The sequence below is a fragment of the Tamandua tetradactyla genome, chromosome 19 (assembly GCF_023851605.1).
Source record: "Tamandua tetradactyla isolate mTamTet1 chromosome 19, mTamTet1.pri, whole genome shotgun sequence".
Classification (NCBI taxonomy): Eukaryota; Metazoa; Chordata; class Mammalia; order Pilosa; family Myrmecophagidae; genus Tamandua; species Tamandua tetradactyla.
Genome location: NC_135345.1, coordinates 39,442,095 through 39,463,642, shown reverse-complemented (window position 1 = coordinate 39,463,642; position 21,548 = coordinate 39,442,095). Strand labels below are relative to the sequence as shown.

The 21,548-nt window shown below is 40.8% G+C and overlaps 1 protein-coding gene across 3 annotated transcripts in view; it reads right to left on the bottom strand.

Annotated features, from left to right (window-relative positions):
• Nucleotides 1–21,548, bottom strand: part of TBC1D1 (TBC1 domain family member 1) — a 246,463-nt gene that overhangs the window by 142,661 nt on the left and 82,254 nt on the right. The gene's annotated exons all lie outside the window — the stretch shown is intronic.

Sequence of the window (21,548 nt, the reverse complement as noted above, 5' to 3'; positions counted from 1 at the left end):
TGGGGCTTTCAATCTGAATCAGCACCAGCTAAGCCCGCTGGGCTGGCATCCCTGGGCTGAACCGAATGGCTAAACATTCTATTTTATGACCAAGTTAAAGGCACTGTACTCTAGTTACTACCGAGCAGAGTAGACAAAAAAGAGGAACTTCTTTCCCCAATCCTCTTACTCCCTTCCAGGGGGGGGGCCTGAAGTCTGGGGCTGGGGCTGAGGGCAGCGCCAAGGAAAGAGTGGGGGCTGCAGCAGCCTCTGCGGCATCTTGCCTGGGCGTAAAAGGACCAACCCCAAGAATGAAGGAAAAATAGACACTAATTTTATTGCTGCTTTTCACTAATCCATTCATGTTTTTAAACACAGCAGCAGGATATATTCTTTAATCATCTTTATTTTTCCCAGTAATGAGTTTAACATACACACATATAAAAGAAATACACAGAAACATATGAAACTAAAGTCTCCCATAATCGCAAACCCAGAAATATCTAAGTGAATAAATAGTGTGTTTTTACTCCCACGTGGTTTTTTTAGGTATACTAAATGGCAATTTTCTTAAGAAAAAAAGAGGATTATATTGTTCCATAACTAATAATCATGGGCTTATTTCATCAACATGCCAACCTGTACAGAAACACCGCATTATTTTCGAATAGGCACAGCATCAATTTTGCTCACTGAAAACCCTATACACAATGGAAATACAAAAATTATAATGATTTTTAAAAAAAATCTTTCCAGGATTCAATTTCCAATTAACCTTACATTGGCTGTCATGAGCTCTGTTCGATAATAAACCAGTTCTGTAAATTGTCTGAGACTCTCAAGGCTGATGAACATCCTGATTTCCATAAACCGCCCGGATCCCTGGGTGAATTTTAAAGTACATAAGGGGTTGGTTTGTTTGTTTGCAGGGAGAGGAGGAATGGGAAAAATGATGACACTGAACGCAATATTGTTTACTACACCACAATACTGGCAGGCTGGGGAAGGGGAGAAGATGCTGGAGAGCAAACTCAAACAGAATAACCTTCACAAAGACAGATGAAATCTCTCTGCTACCCAGAACTACTAAGAGAAAGAGAGCCTTAAATTGTGGTGCCATCTGAAGCTGAATACAGGGAAATTCTGTCACTGGCATGCTAAAATCATTCCAAATTCTGCTGCTTGGTGTGCAACCCTGGGCACGTTATGCAAGCTCTTAGAAGATCGATTGCCTCTTCTATCAAAATTGGATATTGCCAGCTACTGTGTAGGGTTGTTTGAGGACAAAAGTAAAGACTGGGTGGGGAAGTCGTTAGTACAGAGCCTAGCTCATAATCACTCCCAAATAATGCTAACTATAATCTTGATGTCTGCAAGATAAGAAAAGGTCATCTTTCTACTCAAGTTACAGTACCTAGTTGCTATTATTTTGACCGCCTTTCTGTACAGAACTGATAATACATTTAATTCTGTAATGTCAGCCAGCAACAGATACTACCCATCATGGTCACAAATTTCCAAGCATCCTGTAGGCAACAGAACTCTGCCACCCCACTCAACCCAACCCTAACTTTCCAACAACTCCAAATATAAAAGAGGGGTGCCCTGATCTAAATGTTGCTGAGAAAGCAGAGCATTTCCATCTTCCTTCCAGCAGCCCGAAGATACGACAAGGATCCACAGGAATAGACCATGAAAATTACCTCCTTACAAAATATGTAAGGACTATGGGTGGCAAATAGTTTTTGTGGCACATTCAGGACAGTCCAACACCCTTTGGAGCATAAAACACTTAAATGTTCAAATGTCAGAGCAGAGAAGTACTGGTGCTCACTGATGGAGCTCAAAGTGCCCACAAGAGTGCCCAGCACAAAGAAGGTACCCAATACGCTCAATGCGTGAATGAATGCAACTCAAAATAAAAATCAATGATTTCAGAATCGAAGTTATTAATGAAGAATTAATGATGAGATAGAAGCATCCGAAATACACCTTAGAAAAGAAAACCATGATGATCCTGTGGTTTTGCCAACACAGTGCTGTGCATAGTGTGCATGCAACAAATATTTGCAGGAGGAACAAATGCTACAAAAATAGTCAACCAGAAGAAATGCTGGGAATAAGTCCTTCTGGATTATAAGATTTTTCCAGACAGCTGAAGGCTGACCCCTTTAAGTGCCTAAGCTATTTTTATTTTAACCATTTTTGGACGGGACTCAATTCATGTGTTTTTTCAAAGCCCACTGAGGATGTAGTTTAACCCTTTTTCTTTGGTGGTGAGCATATACTGCGATGGCCACAGAGGGACTGGCGTGCCCATCTGTGTGCTGCTGCAGGCTGAGTAACGAGCAAGGTTGAGGGGGATTAGTAGTTGCCTCCAGTGTGGGACGGTATCTTGGCTTTTAATTACCTACCCCACATTCCTGCCAATCCTCTAGAAGCAAATGTTGGTGTACTCTCTCTCAAATATACCCTAGGGTCTAAAGCCAAGGTTCTTCAACTTTGTGTGCCACAGACCCCTTTCGACAGGCAGGTGAAGCCTATGGAACCTTCTCACAAAAAGGAATTTAAATACAGAAAATAAAACACAAGGGAATGTAAAAGAAATTAATTATACTGAATGAGAATGATCAAAATAATTATGCTATAGTATTATGTGCTTTCTTTATTACCATAGTTAACATGATCTAGTGGCAAACCAAATAATGTCTATAATTTCAAAGTGATGCTAACCATACACAGTACTTTTGCAAAATGTGTGACAACTATAATGCAATATGAAAATAACGATGTGATAGTTGCAGGAACTGCTAATATGACAGCAAACTGTCAACTGTTTGCTGACAACATTTGCAATTGAAGGAAATGCTAAATTTCTGTTAGAGGTTAGGGAAAATAAAGATATAAACCCCCTTTTCCGAGTTACAGAGCCCCTGAATTCCATCCTCAGGTCTCAGGCTTAGGACCCTAAAAGAAGCCCTGGGATAGAGGGGGTGAAGGAACAAAGTGGAGAACAACTCCAAGTCAAAGATAACAGTTACCACCAGTCATCTATCTTGGGACCTTGGAGTGTATATAGTGTAATATGAGCAATGCAATAAAACCCATCCCACCATTCCAAAGCAAACATAAACAGAACTAAAAATGGGAAAGCTGTGCCAGAAGCTACCACCACCGAAGCCTATAAAGAGAAATTAAAATGACATTATGCAATCAATAAGGAAAGCAAATTCTAACTGAGTAAAACTTAAGTGTCCATTATTTAGAGTTATGGAATTAATTTCTACAGAATATATTTTTCAACAATAAAAAAAAACCATCGTAACTCTTTTCAACTGCTACAAATACTCAATTGAACCTCTAATGTGATTTACTGCCTAGCTACTCTTTGAACATGACAACGTGGTCTAATGCAGAAACAGATGGAAAATTGTTTTCAACTGTTTCTGGGAATTTATATGTATCTCTAGTGTATCTGTTTATATTCATTCTCTCACCATTGGGAGAACAGGAAAACTATGACAAAGTAAGTAAAAACCTTACTTCGTCATAGTAAGACAAAATAAACCTCTTTTCAAGAAATGTTATTTGGCTTGTGGTTTACATTTGAAAAGCACTGCAGGCGAGCAGGCAGCCTTTACTCCTGCACGCCCTTCCAATCTATTCTCCACCAGTCTCCACCGATTCTTCCAGACCCAGTTCAGCCCCCCAGCAGGCTGCCCGCCCCGGGGTTTCCATGACACTCGGCCCTCTACTGTAACACATGCCACAGCGCTGGGGCTTCCTCCCACACGAGACGAGACGTTGGGCTGGGGGCGGGAGCTCGTCCCTGAGTGCCTCCCGCGCCTGGCGGAGTGGTTACTGGACAAACGCACTTCAGTGTGTGAGGCAAATAAACACAATTTTCTGTTTACCGACCCTAAGGTAAAAAAAAAAAAAAAAGTAGGTAATATAAAACTAAGTTCACACCCCTTTTCAAGATGAAGAAGTTAGAATGGTCACTTGTCCAAATATCCCTGAAGACTGAAAGAACGATCAAATGAGAGGGAGGAGTGTAACAGAGAAGTTAGGATTCAACAAATGATTATGACCACCGAATTGTTAGATAGATATTTCTTTTTTAGTTTCTAATGTATTAGAGCAGCCGGAAATTGTGGAACTGTAATCCATACTATACTTTGAAATTTGCTCTTTAACTACTTGTTAAACCGAACCTTGAAATTTATCACTTTTCTGTTTATGCTATATTTTGCAATAAAAAAATGCATTAAAAAAAACCCTAAGTTCTCCTCCATTTAAATACACTTATTTGAAGGTACTCCAAGGGATATAGGTAAGCCATTTGGGTTAGAACAATAGAAACAAACAAAAAAACACCTTATTTGTACTTTACCTAATACTACATAGAGAAATGGTGACCACCCATATTTCCTATAACTATGTGCATATTGTTGGGGTGGGGAAAATTTTCCTGACATTTTCATGTGAATTCAGTCAATTACTTTAAGTTAATATATTGTATGTCAGGCACTAATCCTCTTTCAGAAGACTTCTGTGTGCAGACACAGCCTTTTACTGCAATTCCTAGGAATCACCTCATTTAATCCTCGCACCAACCCTTACAGGAGAACACTGCAATTACCACTTCACATGAATGGAGACTGCTCTCTAGCAGGAACCGTGCTGGCAGTGGGAACAGAGGGGTGAATATGGCGTAGTCTCGAAAGGAGAAAGAAGGGTAACATTTGTTGAGAAAACAAGGGCATGTGAGCAATGGGACAATACACCTGGGCCCACGGGGCACACAGGGAAAGGCCCTACCTTTGGGGATAGGTGGGTCAGAGAGAGAGGGGTCAAAGAAAACTGCCTGGAGGAGAGGACCCCTGGGCGGAGCACTCGGGAACAGAGGTTGGTTGGGAGGTGGGTGTTGAGGGGGACAGTCAAGGCCCAGGGGGCAGCAAGAGGCGGGGCGCAGCAAGCCAAGGAGACCAGCCCCCTGCAGAACCAAGTGTCAGCAGCTGAGGCCGAGCGTCAGGCCGGGCCAGCCAATGCTGTGACCTGGCCAGATCTGCATTTCCCACAGATCACCATGGCCATGGGGAAGGTCAACAGGTCTGAGCGTATAAAGAAGCAGAGGAAGGATGCCGGGCAAGGGGATGCCAAAGTGGAAGTAGCCTGTTTCCCGGCCTTCGTCCCCAACAACGAGGTGGTCAGTCCCTGGAGGGGAGGCCCTGAGGTCCTGGGCCTGCCACGGTTCCTCAAAGGCCGAGTGAACAAGTGAATGATGAGTGGGTCAGACAGTGGAACCACATACAGAGACAAAAAAGGAAAACCAGAAACCTGAATGCAAATTACACTTCAGTATTTATTCACATCAGTTTTATGTCTTTATCAAGGGCGTTTTATTCTTGAAGGAAAAGCAGAAATTATGCAGATGTCATTCCTAACACTGGAACCGGGGTGAGCTGCAGAGACTAATTCCCCCCTTGCCTCATCTTCCCCTAGTTCACTCCGGTGTGCGGGCTATTATTAAGACCAGATAAAAACAAGTAAATAATGTGTGAACAGCAGTTACTTCTGCTACTTATCTTCAGCAAAAGAGATACAATTTAAAACTGTGCTGACCTACAAAAAAGACCTAGAAGGGGCATTAAAAGTAGTCTCCAGATAGACTGGTGGCTTATTATTTTTGCTTACCAATAGCTGTTCTTCCACAATTTATACATACCTTTTTTTAGGATAAAAAAATGAGTATTTTCAAGTTAGAAAGCAGTATGTTTTCTTTAAACATCTTTAAATCAGTCTCTTAGAGGTTGGAGTCCACTTTATTAAGCATAGTTTTCCTGGAGCAAAATTATTTGCAACAAAAAAATGTCATTTTATATATATGAGGATAAATTATTTCAATGTGAAAGTGGAAAGCCATACATTTCTAAGTGCTCCCAAATGCTTCACTGCATAACATACAGAAGCCTATAAACCATGAAATATAATAGGAAAACTAAACTCCACTATGAATAGAAACCAAAAACCCAAGGCGACAGTCTAAACCAATATTCAAAAGATTGTCTCTGCAAATGCACAGATAATTACTTAAGACAAAAATTTGTAGCTTAATCAAACTTGGGACAATAGTGAGAACTGGTCTGTTTTATAAAGCTTACAGTTCAAACAAATAATCTTGTTCCTTCCTAGGAGTTAGAAATGTATAGAATTCAAATGATTACATCTGTGGGCATGATGTCGAATCACCTCAACAACACCAGTGTTAATTTTTTAAGACAAAGTAATTTACAGCAACCCTCGCATATATGGTGCTTTTGTGTAAATTATAAATAAGGCCAACCTGCAGCTTTGAAAACTCACAGGTAACCAACGTTGGTGAACCAAGCGTGGGCTGGTTCTCAGCCTCCCTTGCTCCGTTGGTTGAGTACCTTTGGGCAGTATCCAACTTGCACAAACACACAAAGCAGCCCCACCACAGCCCTGTAACCAACATCTGTGAGATCCAGGGTAAGGCATTCTTCAGATGAATGCCAGAAATTGAAACTATCAATGCTTGAACTGCCAGACTCAATCTTAGGAATAGATTCTGGTATAAATTTTACAATTTTTAAATAACACCACACTAGCTTTTACAGTATTAACTGAATTACTGAATAAAATCCATCACACATGTTTGAGAATAATGAACTTCATTCAGATCAATGGTGGAAACTGGTCTTTTATCCCATATTATTTCTGTCCTTCCCTGAGTAGCCATTCCTGTTTTTTAAGCTTGATCACCAGGCAAATTGGAATTCTGGTCATAAAGGATATTCATTAGAATCAATCTAATGCATTTTATACTTTATGCGTTTTCTTTATGTAATGCCAAGTGTAACAACAGCAATACTATTGGTTGCTCCACGGCTCTTTTGGAAGTTATTAATGTTAACTAACTTCAGCAAAATGTTTATAAAACTCAGTTTGCATCCTAACACATAAGAACTGAAAAGCAGAACCTTCTTCCTGCTTTCAGAGACAAAGAAAATCAAAGATATACATAAGACAAAAATGAAACAGTATCCAATTACACATAAAATGAAGTTATCTAAGTCTCAATAACCAGTACCTGACTCTTTACTGACCATTTCTTTCTACCCTTACTTGCCTAGGCTCTCGGTATATGAGAAAGAAAATCCCATCTCAGCCTAGCACCAACCACCCCTCTGTACAGCCAGTTTCTCGTGCATCACTTTGAACAGCCTGAATTGCAGTACTCTTAAAATCCCTTCCAGATTCAAAACTTAACCATTCTATGCATTGGCTAGTAGAATGGGAATACAAAAACATAACAGCCAACATCAGGAGCATGGTGACATATGTAAAGTACCACAGGTAAACTGCAAAAATTTGAGAAAAAAAAAACCTAAACTTCATCTGTGCAAGTGTCCACGGGATAGGCCTAGCTTGCCAAAAGTTCATGTGAAAAAGATTTAAGGATTTCAGTTGACTGTGCCCAGGATAAGCCAGTGGAATGGCCTAGATGCAAAAAAGGATGAAAAGGAACAGAGAGCCTAATGCCCCAGGAGAAATGTCACCCCTCCATGGAGAAAGGGCTCCCAGTCTCCCAGTCCTTCATGCTGATCAACCCCAGAAGTAGCTTCGTTTCTGGTTTTAGGAATACTTTAAAAGCTACAGCCAAAAAAGGTCACATGGTGCTGCAACCCCAGTAATGGAGACTGGGAGGCTAGGAGGTACTTGCAGGCTTCTGACTTAGAAAGGAGGACCTGGAAACATGTCAGCTGCCTTCGAAAATGTGTCTCGCAAATAGGAAGGAAAAGAAGGTGAAACAGAAAGTGAATAACATTTCTGCTTAGACTATAAAAATCTTTCTTTCAAATAGAGCTAGGTAGAGTGGTGTAGACTTTTTGAGACAGACCAGTCACAACTGTTTCTTATGGAGAAATTTCAATTACAGGATAGTGTGAATGTCTGCAGATGGCTCAGAAGTCAGACTTCAATTCAAAGAGTCCAGGACCTTCTTTAAAGACAGGCACTGTGCTGGTTTGGAAGGATGTATGTCCCCTAGAAAAGCCATGTTTTAATCTAAATCCCATTTCATAAAGGCAGAATAATCCCTATTCAATACTGTATGTTTGAAACTGTAATCAGATCATCTCCCTGGAGATGATGTGATTTAATCAAGAGTGGTTGTTAAACTGGATTAGGTTACAACATGTCTCCACCCATTTGCGGTGGGTCTTGATTAGTTTCTGAAGTCCTATAAAAGAGGAAACATTTTGGAGATTGGAGATTCAGAGAGAGCAGAGAATGCTGTAGCACCATGAAGCAGAGTCCACCAGTCAGCAACCTTCAGAGATGAAGAAGGAAAACGCCTCCTGGGGAGCTTCATGAAACAGGGAGCCATGAGAGAATGCAAGCAGATGATGCCATATTTGCCATGTGCCCTTGCCAGATGAGAGAGGAACCCTGACTGTGTTCGCCATGTGCCTTCTCACTTGAGAGAGAGAGACCCCGAACTTCATCAGCCTTTTTGAACCAAGGTATCTCTCCCTGGATGCCTTCTATAGACTTCTATAGATTTGCTTTAATTGGGACATTTTCTCAGCCTTAGAACTGTAAACTAGCAACTTATTAAATTCCTCTTTTTAAAAGCCATTCTGTTTCTGGTATATTGCATTCCAGCCACTAGCAAACTAGAACAGGCACCTAGAATCTGCTTCCCACCTTAATGGCTCACAGACTCTTATCTGGGAGTATGAAAGCACAGTTAGTTCCTACTCTTCCCACACAGGCTTCCCTGTACCTGGGGAGTACAGAGTACTGACGTCATCTTCACAAGATCAGATATTTTACAATCAGAAACATTCCTAGAAAACCAGCACTGAAACCCAGCCTGCCAAGAGATAAAGGACTCTGGCTATACCAGCCAAGAGCTGCTGCTGGGAATACGTTCAAAGCTTTGCTGTTTTTTCCCCACCAAAGGAATGGCTAATGTGGGCTGTGAAGCTTCAAGCTCTGCAGCTACTCACTGAAACTGAACTTTTATCACCCCGTCAAGATCAACAAACAAGAATTCTACCCACCATGTGGCTCTCTGAATCGTAAGCACACTTTCAAAAGTGTGACTTTATCTTGATTTACAAGGACAAGAAGAAAATAAATAAATAAAGGCAAGCCCTTAGGGGAAGAATGGGGCAATAATCTGACAAATGCAGTGATCTCATTGAGAGTGTATCTGATAAAACACATTTCCATTTCATCGACACCCTGGGAAGACTCTTTACAGTGCTCTCCTTTTCTCTCTTCTGTCTCACTCCCCGCCCCCAGGATCTAATCTACTCCCACAAGGCCTACGAAGATAATTTCTTAATCTACATCTCTAGCTCTGAAATCTTTCTTAAATGATTCAAACTTCCAATCATCTCGTTAGAGAATCGATCTGAAGAACCTAGACTTCAAATACCTTAACCTCAAAGCATCTGAAACCAAGCTCAACCTCTTTATCATAAAATAAGTCCTTATTTCCTTGTTTCCCCAAATGCCCTCCCAGTGACCAGGTTCATCTTTCAATCAGCCATCAAAGTGGAACCCCAAAGCCTCAATCACATTGCACTTTAACTCGGCAAAACTGCAAGAATCCCCCATCTGCATCCTGGCCTCACCCCTCCCCATCCACCCCTCTCCAGTGAGAGCCCATCTCCCTGAGGCGCAGCTCTAATGGCATCAGCCACCTGCTCCCAAACCTTCTAGAGCTCCCCACCAATCTCTAATGAAACACCAACACCCCAGGCTGACCCTCAGGATCCTCCAGGATGGAGCTCCAACCAACTCTTCCTGCCTTATTTCACTTGGCTCCCCTGCAAGCTTCCTATTCAGTGACCAAAGGGATTTCACTCATTTTCACTCAACTGTCTCGGGCCTCTGCTCATTAGGATTTCCACCTCCATGCATTTGCTCATGCAACTTCTTCCATTTGGAATGTTTTCATCATCTGCAATCTACAGGCCTCTAACCCTGGGTGGGGCCCTCTCATCACTTATTCAGCCTATTCATTTTACAGATCAGGAAAGGAAACCTAGTGGGCCTGGGACGACTGGCATCCGGTCACAGAACCAGGCTGGGCGGAATCTGACCTCCCATTCAGGCCTCTTTCCTAGACTACACAGGCCTCTCTGATTTGCCTTTAATTGGGATGAAATTTTCTTATTACACTTAAACCTCTAAGGCCAGTAAGTTAAAAAAAAAAAAAAAAAATTAGAAGAGCAGCCAGTGCCAACATTTCCAGTGACTTGGGGGGATTTTCTCTTAGACTCAAGAGCTTAGCAGCAGGTACTATGTAGGCATGAAGGATACCCACCCTGGGGTCTCACTATAGTACCTGGGGGGAGACATCCTCTTCCCTCCTAGAGAGGGGCCTTTTGGGCTCCACTGCCTCTGCTCTTACAGGCAGAATTAACAGCAAAAACTAGACCCAATGTGCCCCTAGAATTGGCACACTCCTTCAGGACAAGAATTCAGCACATTCTAGACCTTTCTTAATACCCACGTCCCAATCTCACTCCCAAACTGAAAAATAATGTTTTTGAGAAGACTATTTAAGTTAACAGTGTACAATCAGTTTTGACTAACCTTGCTGCTTAAAACAACAGTGACACTGTAAAGAGAGATTTAATGCTTTTGAAAAATTATTACCCCTATATACCAAAGGGCTACTTGGAGATTTTATAGCTCCCAGGCCTGTTGTATTCCAGGACGAGTGTGTAACTATCTTCACACACGACTGTGAGCTCCATGAGGACAGCAGCAGCATTTTGCTCACCCAGTTGTCCCTGCATCCCCAGTGCCTGGTGTGGAGCAAATGCACAATAAATACAGCGTGATCAACACTAAACTTGAAGAAGTCGCTGGGCCTCTTACATACCACACCACTCTCTCAAAGGGCGACTGCATAGCAGCTAATACAGAGTTAGATGCTCTGGTGGTCTGGTACATCAAGCTGTCTTCCCTGGGGGGAAAAAGCCTAGAGATCACAATCTTAGCTGAATTACACACAAAATCAGGCACTCCAAATCTTGGCAGATGTTCTTTCAGCTACACCAAAATTGGGCAGCACTGACTCAAAGGGCTGTCATACACCAAACTCCAATGTAATATTATTCCTATGTATTACATTCATATATTTTTACAAATGGTAGGAGAACCCCTTCCATTCTCCTGGAAACTAGGTAGCATGGTTTTATCTGAAACTGTAAGAGATTGTCACCATGGGAAATGTATTAGCTACATTTCATGCTTATTATATGATTAATTTATTAATAATCAGTATGCAGAAAGCCACAAACTCATTACTCATAAAAAGGCTTTTGATTTGGTGTCTCTAAAGTAAAATTTCACAATTAAATCTCTAATAGTTTAAATTTGGAAACTTACATGTTAAAAAAAAAAGAAAAAGTCTGAAACAATAGAGACCTTCACAATAGACCTGTGTAAATATCTCTATGTAAATACTGTCTTAAAGATCTTACTGATTATTTTCACCTAATGACTGATTTCCTTTGGATCCACCCTGTAAAAAGATCTTTCCCAAAAAACTTTTTGGTTGATTCTCTGCCTTGGGCAGGCCTACAATTATAAACCCTTCTAAACAAATATACTTTCTGCCTATTTTTAAAGTTTTCCAAAATTGGAGAATCTGCATCTTTGGTCGGCAAACTGTTTTCTGGAGTTTAACAGCCTCTGCAGTGAAGAAATTCTTCACAGTATTTTGAGGAGTTCAGAAACAGGCAAGCTACCCCTCCCTACCCTACTTTAGGAGAAGAGAAATCCAGGCTCAGAGCTGTGACCTTGGGCAATGTCACACAGGCTGCTGGTGGCAAAGGCCAGTATAATTCTCTCTGTCCCATTTTTTCCTTATTTGAATTGAATTATCTGTGGCCTAATGAAAGAATTTTGCTGTGGTTCTGTACAAGTGAGCCAGGGTTTATGTTTAATTCACACAGAATGTAATAAAACAACAAAGAGAATCTAGATATTATGGTAACACTGGGTGATGCAAAGAACACCGGACTGAATCAGAAGAGTTCCTTTTAATCTCAGCTGTGGCTCTGGGAAAGCAATCTCACCTCTCAAAGTCTTGTGTTTTTGTTTCTTCTTTTTAAGTTTTTAAAAAAAGAGAATGGGCGGGCCACGGTGGCTCAGCAGGTAAGAATGCTTGCCTGCCAAGCCCGAGGACCCAGATTCGATTCCCAGTGCCTGCCCATGTAAAAAAAAAAAAGAGAGAGAATGAAACTAGATAACTGCAAAGGTCCCTTTCATCCTTATATTCAATGTAGCAATGATGGTGATGCCTCATGCTTACTAAGTGCTTACTCAGGGCCAGGTACTGTTCTAAGCATGTCATGTGGATAAATCCTCAACACTCTGGTGGAAGCCTGCTTACAGATGAATGCATTCACACTAAGGTTTAGGGAGAAGCCTGAAGTCATGCCTTCACTGGTAAGAGGTGGAGAGAGGATCTGTTCTAGGCCAATGGCTCCATGGACTATCTTTTTCTTATTTGAGTAAGGCAATCTAAAACTGCTTGACCTGACTTGCAGTCCCAGAGAAACAGATTCAAAATTGAGAATGATTTCAGCTGTCATTCAAAATCTCATTTTATAGATCAAGGACTGAGGCTCAAGGAAACACAACTTCCTTGAGGCCAAGAAATTTAATGGAAACATGGCAATACCCCATTGCCTAAAAAAGCTCATCCTAAAGAGTGCTTTATAGATTACACTTACTCATGTCATCCTAGTTGACTGCCAAACAAGACTACCCATGATGGATAAGGCAATGATCATCATTCCCAGGCTAGAAAGGTTGGTCACCTTAACACAGGACAAACCTGGGCCTTTAACCCAGGTATTTTAGCTGCCTGTTCAGAGTACTGTCATAGGCTGGAGAAAACACCCATCACAACAGGTGTCTCTGAAAGGACTCTTAACGTAAAGAGGATTTTCCAGGTAAGCTAACCATAAAGCCATAGACGATGTACAGTTTCCTTGGGCTGCCATTACAAAATATCAAAACTGAGCGGCAAAAACAACAGAAATTCATTCTGTCACAGTTCTGGAGGCTAGAAGTCTGAAATCAAGGTGTCAGCAGAACTACGCTTTTTCTGAAAACTCTACAGAAGAATCCATTCTTGCCTCCCTCTGGTGGCTACCCACCACTTCTGACATTCCTTGCCTTGTAGCTGCATCACTCCAATCTCTGTCTCCACTGCCACTCGGCCTTCTTTCCTAAGTGCCTCCACACAGCTCTGAGAACCCCACACTAATGCAGCATGGCTTCATCTTAACTAATTACAACTGCAAAGATTCTATTTCCAGACAAGGTCATATCTGAGGTTCCAGGGGGTCATGAATTTGGGGAACCCTTCAACCCAATACAGGTGATAACGCTCTAAAGTCCACCACACAAGTCAACAAGAGAATAAAAATCGAGGCTAGTGGCCATCTCAAAACTGATCTCTTTTGGCCTATCATTTAATTGCCCCTAGATGCCACCCCATCACCCCCTGTCCCCCACCCAATGCTGACCTACCTTCAATCATTCTACTGGCAATTTGTCTCTTATTCCCTGTTTTGTTCCCTAACTAGTCAAGAATACCATGAAATTCAGAGAGTTTAACCTCTCTGAACATTAGTTTCTTCCGATTCCCTTCACAAAAAGAGATGGGAGGAGGAAATAATACTACCTACCCCACCCCCAATTATTTCAAGAATTAAATAAATTATGGACTTTGACTAACTAGTCCCAGCACGACAGCTGGCCCATATTAAGTGCTCAAAAATGTAGTCATCTCTTTCCTTCCATGGCTGTATTAATGCTAATGTAGTTTTCCCTCCTATTAAGCCCCCTTTACCAGTGATGTTTTTCTGAGCAAACTCAATTGCCCATATTAGCAGAGAAGAGCTACATTAAGCACATCTACCCCATCTCCCATGGAACACCTCCCTGAGAAGAGGAGCACTAAGTGAATCAGCAGATCATTGCAGCCCAGTCCTACGGAGCTATTTCACCACACAGGACTTTGGCAACTTCCACTTTCTTCAAACCTTGGACCATGATTTCTTCCAGCACACAGTTCACACAACTAGTCAGTCCTCCAGGCTGCAGAGATGTTCATGACAGCCTTCACATGTCAAAGGCTCTCCACCCACCCCAACCAACTGCTCATCTTCATGCCTCCTTTCATTGCCCATTTCCTCACAGGTACCATCCCCTGGGAAATTTATTTTCATGCATTCAGGTGACTGTTTAAAGTATTTTGAAAGACATTATACTGGTTGACAGATAGGCATACCTGCAACTTAGGAAAATAATTTAGAGACAAAGTACACACAAATCAGTGAGACAACATTACTAAAACATGCAAGCAAGGTGCCCAAAAACTTGGGTTCCAGTTTCAGTTCTGCCACAAAACAGCCATGTGATTATGTTCAAATTAAGTTACTTCATTGCTCAGGGTCTCAGTTTCTTCACTAGAAAGTGGCCAATGGAATTACATTTAAGATTCTATAGCAGAATGCCTGCTTGTTAGCTACAATCATTGACAGGCATGTACAGCCCTAAGGTATGCTGGGATGAAAGAGTTATTCTTAATTCTGAATGTGCACCCTGCCCCCCACCAAATTCAAGTAATTTATTTAAGGTAAGGCGCTGTACTAGTTTGTATGCTTCTAGAAAGCAATATAACAGAATTGGAATGGTTAAAAACCATTTTATAAAATAAAGGGAATTCAATAAGTTACAAGTTTACAGTTCCAAGCCTAGAAAAATGTCCAAACTAAGGCATCCAGGGAAATACGCCTTAAATCAAATAAGGCCAATGGGTCAAGAACACCTCTGTCAGCTGGGTAGCCATGTGGTTGGCATCTGTTGCTCCCTGCTGGGCTCCACTGCTTTCAGCTTCTGTTCCTGTGGGGGTTCCTCATTTTGCTTCTGTAAGGCTGGCTTTCATGTCTTGGCTTCCCTTGGCTCTCTCCAGGTTTTGGCTTGCTTAACATCTCACGGTAATGTCTGCTGGGCTCCAAGTATCTCCAAATATCCGTGTCTCTGCTCTGCAAGTGGTAGCATCTGTGTCAGCTCTGGGCTCTGAAGTTTCTGTCAACTCAGCTCTCTCCTCTCTCTAAAATGTTTCCTCGTTTAAAGGACTCCAGTAAGCTAATCAAGACCCACCTGGAATGGACAGAGTCATATCTCCATCTATTTAAAAAGTCACACCCACTACTGGGTGTGTCATATCTCCCTGGAAATAATCTAACGAAAAGGTTCTGCCCTACAGTATTGAATTAGGATTAAAAGAAACAACTGCCTCCACAAGACTGAATAAAGATTAAAACATGGCTTTTCTGAGGTACATAAAATTTTCAAACCAGCACAGGTGCTCTCCCATAGGTTAAAATTCACTGTTCTCAAAAATAAGCAAACCAGTTGGAAAGCAAATGTGATTCCAAAGCACGCTGGAAAACTATGACCAGAACTTCACAAGTCTTCCTTTTTATATTCAACCACAGATCAATGACCTCTAACTTAACCTTCCTTTTTTAAAGACTTAGCTCAGCCCTCATCTACTCTAAAAAGTTCCCCCAAATCCCCAGGTAAGGGGCTCCTTGTGTAAACATACATGTTATCACATTAAAATTAAATTTTCCTCAAAGGTGTCCTCTCTGGGCTCATTTCCTATTGTCTCTGTGTCCACAACCACAACACTCATTGTTGTAAAACATCAACCATGTTCTAAATAGTTTACTTTTGCAGATGGTCTTCACAATTACCTACCCAGATTTTGACATTATTCAATGTTAAAAACAGGTTCTATAAAAAAAAATCAAAAGAAAAATACAGAATATTATGATCATTTTATAGACGCAAAAAACAGGCTCAGCAAAGTTGATTTAGCCAAGTGCAATCAAACTAAATGAATGGAGCTGTGAGTCTAATTCCATTATAAAACATAAAAAAAATTGTAAAAAAAAAAATTTGCAGAAACAGTACTAAAGTGACTGAAAACTAAAGAAATCCTTTTTCTATCACCTCTTTCTTATACACCTAATAAAATTATGTAGACTGCTGGCTCATCACTCTTCCAACAGCAAAATCAAAATCAAAAACAAAATAAAAAGTAATGGAAAAATCAGAGATAGTGCAGATTCAATTTATAAATACAACAAATAAACTTGCTATTTCTAAAGGTTTTACAGATGTTCCTTAATATCAACAAATATTATAAAATAGAACTCATGAGAACTAATATATTGTTTCCACTGCTTAAAAGAAAGGGGACAATTCAGCCTATCTTTCAAAATTCCTATTCCATTATACTGTCTTAATGTTAACTTAAACACAGTGAAAAGGAGGAAAGGTGATCTTTTCATTTGATAAACTGAACAGCTAATACGTAAAAAGTTCACATTTTTTTTTTAAAGGTGCAAGAGTACGCAGTGCAAATTTTCTCTTCCACTCCTGTCCCCAAACATCCAGTTTCAAGGGCATTATTGATTTTTTTAAGTGTTATTTCATGGGACACTAATTCCATTATTATCTTCCTAGAAGATACAAGTAATCAATCTGAAATAGTGATATCTGTTCCAAAAAATATTAGTGACCCCTATGCCCAATGGTAGGTGCAAACAAAAACACCTGCATTCTTGGACCCTGCTACTCAAAGCATGGTCCCCAGACCAGCAGCATCAGCATCACCCCAATGTTTCCTTCAGCTTCTTAGAAATGCAGACTTACTGAACTACCCCAGGCCTATTAAATCAGAGCTGTCTTTTAACAAGATACTCACATGATTTGTATACACTGGTCCAAAAGATAACATTGCCCCGACCTTCATGGAGTTTACAAATGAGTAGAATTAAGATACCCAAACAACTGTGATACAAAGTGTGCTGGCTTGAAACTGTTATGTACTCCCAGAAAAGCCATGCTCTAATCCTAATCCAATCTTGTGAGGGCAGACCTATGGTATGATTTCCATAGAGAGATGACCCACCCAACTATGGGGGTGTGACCTTTTGATGAGACAGAAGGAGACATGATGCCACCTATTCTAGATGGATTTTAATTAGTTTAGTGAAGCCCTTAAAAAAGCAGACGCAGAGAGTTCAGATGCTTGGAGAGCCGACAGTGAGACAGACATGTGGAGATGCTAAACTATGAAATGAAATCTAAAGTTTTCCCCAGAGAAGCTAAGAGGACAGATGCCTAGAGAGGAGTTCACTGGAACCAGGAGCTGAAAGCAACATGAGCAAAGAGCCTTCCCATGTGACAGAGGAATTCAGATGCTGTCTTTCCTCCAAGAAGGTATCCTGTTCTTGGTGCCTTAATTTGGAAATTTTCACAGCCTTAGAATTGTAACTTGTACTTTAATAAATCCCCTTTATAAAAGCAGACTATTTTGGTATATCGCATTCCTGCAGCCTTAGCAAACTGAAACACAACTATGCCTGTCTGAAGCTATTATGTACCCCCAGGAATGCCATGTCCTTCAATTCTCATTCAATATTGCTCAGTGGAATCTTTTTTATTGCTTCCATGGAAATGTGACCCACCCAAATCATGGGTGGTAACTTTTGATTAGAGTTTTCCAACACTCAAGGTGGGGTTGCTTACTAGAGCCCTTTAAGAAGGAACCATTTTGGAAAAAGCTTAGAGCCACCAGAACCAACAGAACCAACAGAGCCCATGTAGCCAGAGACCTCTGGAGCAGAGGAAGTATGTCCTGGAAGAATCCTTATGAAATGAAGAGAGAAAGGTAGCAGAGCTGAGAAAGAAATTGCAAATTTCAACAGTCCTTTCTTCGGAGTTAAGGTATCTTCCCCTCAATTCCTTAATTTGGACACTTCCATGGCCTTAGAACTGTAAACTTGCAACTTAATAAATTCCCCTTTTTAAAAGCCATTCTGTTTCTGGTATATTGCATTCCAGCAGCCTACAGACTAAAACAGCAATGTATCACACAGAACAGACTGCAAAGCTCAGGAGTTTGGGCAAAAATCAACTACAGTTCCCTAATGGGCCCCTACTATCCCAGGATAAAATGCCAGCTCCTATGAAGGGGTGTAAACGCCATGCACATCCTGGCCTCTGCTCACCTGTCCAGTCTACCTTTTGCAGATTCCCCCTCCAGTCCTACCAGTCACCTGTGACTATGCTTCCTCTAACATGCCTCCAGGCTTTGCATGTTACTCCAAACCCTGGCACATCCTGCCCTTCCATGACTAACTCTTCTACAATACCTTCAGGAGCCGCTGTTTGTGCTGCTTCGACACAGCCCAGCTGGCCTCTGGCCTATCCTACCCGCCAAAGGAACTAGGAACTCCTACAGGGCAGGAGTTATGTAATGCCTTACAAGTTATCTTCTTCCTTGTGTAATACAGTCACTGATAATGAATGAATGCATAAGTAATCAGAGATGCTTCAGGAAAGGGATCGAGGATGAGAAGGTCTTGATAGTGCTAAGTGGGGGACCAGAACATAGGTACACACAGGCTAAGGTTAGTTTAGGGAATGTGTCTAGGAAAACAAACTTTAATTTGCCTTTGTCTCTTCTGGACTCAGTGTTCTATTCTGGATTATGGGGGTCTGGTAGTTATTTGCTCTCCCAGAGAAAGGCCACTGTGGCTGCCTCAGGAACTCTGTTGGAACCTGGGTGGGGTTTATACCAGCTTTGCTTAGCAGAGGCAGCAAATTTTTCACATTCAAGGGATGGTTTGACTATGACAACAAAGAGTTCTTCCCTCTTTATTAAATTTAAACCCATACATATACTCACTATACATAATCAGTTTATAGAAGAAAAATTTTTTTAAGTTTATTTCTTTTTTTTTTTTTTTTTATGTTTTTTATATCCACCACATTAACCCAAGACGCACCTCAAGGACAAACCAACATCAGACTGACTTAAACAAGTCAGCAGAAGAAACATACTGCAGTACAGACTCACACCTCATAGGAAGCCTGCTGCCTGCTAGTAAACAGAAGGGCAAGTCACCTGGTAAGAGGCACCCAAGGCGGGCTGGAACAATCTGCAGGAAGCCTGAGTGGTAAATAAATAAGCCCAGGATCAGGCTACAACTGCACCTGGACCTGAAAGCCATGGCTGGAAGCAGCTGACCAAAGGACAAGTTGCATTTGTACTCAACATACAAAATCCAATTAGTTACTGGGTCATTTGCACCCATCTCAGACAAAAACATAGCAAAGCCTCTGGGTCACATCCCTCCAGAACGTAAAGAACGATCGTTCCACTGGTGTCCGCGGCATCCTCTCCCCATCTCTGCTACCTAAGTTCAAGCAACCATCATCCCCTCAGCCTGAAACACAACAGCCTAAGTGGTCTCCCCACTTCCATCCACAATACACATCAGCAATCCACTCTTTAATATCCTCTTAAGGACTTCCCACTGCATTTAAACGAAAATCCAAACCACCATGTACAGTACCTATAGGGCCATAAGTGGCCATGACCTCATGGTCCCATTCACTGCACTCACCTTCTTCCTGCTTTAGCATTCCCACCTCCAGGCCTTGTTCCCTGCAGCTGCCTAAACCTGGAACATGTTCAGAGCCGTCAGGTCTCAGGGTCTCATACCTCCTGACTATACCCACTCTAGAGGAGGAGGGTAGAGTGCTCTACCAAACCACATTGCTTACTTTCTTCTTCATAGCACTTACCACCACTGGAATTACCTTCTTCACCTATGCTTTGCTTCTTTATGAAGTTTTCCTGTTTAGAATGTGAGTTCCATAAAAGCAGGGATGAGACGTCTTGTTAGTTGCTAAATCCCCAAGTATTAAAACAATACCTGGTACAAAGAAGGTGCTCACTTAATCTTTGTTGAGCAAATCAGTTAAATGACTTGCAGAATGAAGAAAAGCATTAATTCTACATTGTAGAGAAGGCCAAAATATGGAACATCTGATTTACATAAAATATTGATCAGTGATCAATCACTTGTTCTAGAAAAGGATTCCTTCCCTAATGCATCTTTGTTTATTTTTTTTTAAATGTGTTTACAAAGCTTCAATGGACATACTTCTTAAAGGATAAGCCTATTATGCAAAGTAAACCAATATCTCCAGGGTATAAATGATGATCAGTACACAGAAGATATGTAATAAATGTCCGTGGCATAAATACCCGAACTATGAAAAATAGCTTAATTCCTGGCATAAACTCTATGGAACTGCACTTGGATCTGAGAACACACAAGTTGTGGTTGTATTTAAGTTTCATTTTTCATTTTATCTGATAACCTGACATACATAGTTAATACATATTAATTTGAAAAACTAGCGATCTTAATCATGTTTACAGGCAGGTCCAAATTTAAGTAAATTCAGAAAGTCATCTGCCAGTCCTGCTATAGTTTTCCAGTCTTCCCTGATAGACACAGAGGCTTAGAAACAATCAATAGAAATATTCCAAAGCGCCAGGTTTTTGGGGACGTCTTTGAGTTTAGTATGAAAATCACAGAGCTCCAGAAATTAATTTTTATTATAACCTAAGTGAAAAATCAAGTGCCCCAGGGAAAGACTAATTAGGAAATCACAACTCTATAAAGCTGGGCCCCATTTGAAATGTAATGTAAAGCTACTCTTATGTTCCAGATCATGTTCATTAAAAATAAAAAATCACATTTCAACTGATTTTTTAAAAGATAAACTCTTTGAAATAAAACCCTTCCCTGTTTTAGCTTCATTCTTAAACCATGAAATTACTCACTCGGCATATTCAATAGTCACATAACATTAAGGCATCATCCAGGAAAAATAAATAATGCTCAGGTATCAATCAGCATCAACACGACCCACTCTCTTCTTTCCTACCCCGTGTTGAGCTGTAGTTTGCAAAGGTCAAACTGAGAACGAAAAATCAGCTGCATAATTTGACATGCAAGCATTTGTGTGTCCACTGGGTTTGTGATTCTTGAAGGGGATTTCTAAAATCAAGTATCAATGCACTTTGAGATTATAAACGTTATATCTTATCTTTGCCTCTTGACTCTGTCTTTAAAACATTCTCTAGTTAACAAGGTAAAGAGTGTTAATAACTTGCTTCTTAACCGTAAACCAAATAGGTCCCATAGAACTTCATTATCATCTATAACCCCCATGAAATGAGCTTTCAAAGAATAATCTCATATTCTAAAATCTCTCACAGACTACTACTGCCGATGTAAATTATTCCATTTCAGGATACAGTTTATAATAGCTGTACCACCTAGATGAAAAGAAATTTTAAAGCAATGAACTACATTTTTAAATGTCAGGCTGACAGCTATATATAAATTTGTTCCAAAAACATTTCATAGAAGGGATTTTTGTTCTGCAGTTAAAATAACTTTGGAATAACGTGATTCAAATTCTAAGTCAATTTATCAACATCCAATTCAGATACACAAACTTTACAAAAATCGCTACTTAGAGAAGGCTGACAATCTTTGTTGGGGCCCCTCATGTTTGGTGAAATACAGTTTTGGTCTAAAGTTTTCACCATCACC